Genomic DNA, 1,578 nt, shown 5'->3' with positions numbered 1-1,578 from the left:
TTTCCTTTCCTTTCCTTTCCTTTCCTTTCCTTTCCTTTCCTTTCCTTTCCTTTCCTTTCCTTCCTTCCTTCCTTCCTTCCTTCCTTCCTTCCTTTCTCTCTCTCTCTCTCTCTCCCTCCCCCCTCTCTTTCTTTCTTTTCTTTCTTTCTTCTTCTCCTTCTCCTTTTCTCCTTATCCTTCTCCTTCTTTTGTTTTCTTTTTCAGGGCCAGCTAACGCTTTATTGGAAAATACAATTAGATTAGTTTCAGTTGGGAGAATGGACAAGAGGGGGGACCCAGACAGTAGAGCCCTTTCCAGGGGGGGCTGCTAAGTTTCAGGTGAGTCTTCTGTTCCCTAGTTCCCCTGCACAACTGCTTCCCCACCTGGGATAGTCACTGGAGGGGGGGAGGTGAGGAGAGGCTGCAGTGGCCGTTCACTTGGGCAGGACATCAGAGGGCTCCGACAGCAGCTTCCCATCACAATCTTCTTCACAACCACGGCCTTGGTGGAACTGGTGCGGGTGAAAGGGCTGGAGCCTCTGCCAGAACTGAACCTGGACTGGAAGGAGCTCAGGCCATAGCTGAGGCCAGGGCGTGTGAGGCCCCGGTAGGTCAGTCCACCTGAGTAGCCACTGGTGGTTTTCGTGTAGATACTCATGTTCTGCATCCCAGACTCCAGCCGGCTCTCCTCGCCCTCCAGCAGCTTGTGGTAGGTGGCGATCTCGAAGTCCAGGGCCAGCTTGACATTCCTGAGCTTCTGGTACTCACTCAGCTGCCGCGCCATGTTTGGCTTGGCCTGCTGCAGGGCAGCCTCCAGCTGGGCCATCTTGGCACTGGCATCCTTAATGGCCAGCTCCCCAAGCTGCTCGGCATCAGCAATGGCGGCCTCCAGGGAAGCTCTCTGGTCCTTGAGGCCTGGAGCCGGCTAATGTTCCAGTTCATCTCAGAGATCTTGGTCTTCATGTGCAGTGGGTCACACCGATGCTTCCTGGCCAGCGCCTGTAGCTCCTCACACTCGATTTAGTACGTGTTCTCAGCCTCATCCCGGTTGGCGATTTTCTTGTACTGGGCGCGGACCTGGCAATGACACCATCCATGTCCAGGGAGTGGCTGTTGTCCATGGACAGGACCACGGACAGGTTGGAGATCTGGGACTGCAGCTCGGGGACCTCCTCTTCATATAGCTGCCTGAGGAAGTTGATCTCATCGGTCAGCCCTTCCAGGCGAGACTCCAGCTCTACCTTGTTCATGTGAGCTTCATCCACATCCTTCTTGATGAGGATGAATTCATTTTCCATCTCTGTAGCTTGTTGATCTCGTCCTCGTACTTATTCTTGAAGTCCTCCACCAGCCCCTGCATGTTGCCAAGCTCTGCCTCCAGCTTCAGCTTCTCCAGGCCCAGGGTGTCCAGCTGCTGGCTCAGGTTGTTGATGCAGCTCTCGAACACGTTGTCCCTGTTGCTCTGGGCTGTCTTCTACTGCTGCAGGAGGCTGCACTTGGTTTCCAGCATCTTGTTCTGCTGCTCTAGGAACCACACCTTGTCCATGAAGGAGGCGAACTTGTTGAGGGTCTTGATCTGCTCCTTCTCCTGGGTGCGCC

At 54.6% G+C, this 1,578-nt stretch overlaps 1 pseudogene; it reads right to left on the bottom strand.

The window, feature by feature from the left end:
• Positions 1 to 413: 413 nt before the first annotated feature.
• LOC102471753 (keratin, type II cytoskeletal 8 pseudogene) overlaps positions 414 to 1,578 on the bottom strand; it is a 1,448-nt pseudogene continuing 283 nt past the window's right edge.

Source organism: Tupaia chinensis, unplaced genomic scaffold, assembly GCF_000334495.1.
Source record: "Tupaia chinensis unplaced genomic scaffold, TupChi_1.0 Scaffold000044_1, whole genome shotgun sequence".
In the NCBI taxonomy this organism is placed as follows: Eukaryota; Metazoa; Chordata; class Mammalia; order Scandentia; family Tupaiidae; genus Tupaia; species Tupaia belangeri.
Note: the sequence above shows the minus strand (reverse complement) of the source record. Positions and strands in the feature narration are given on the sequence as shown.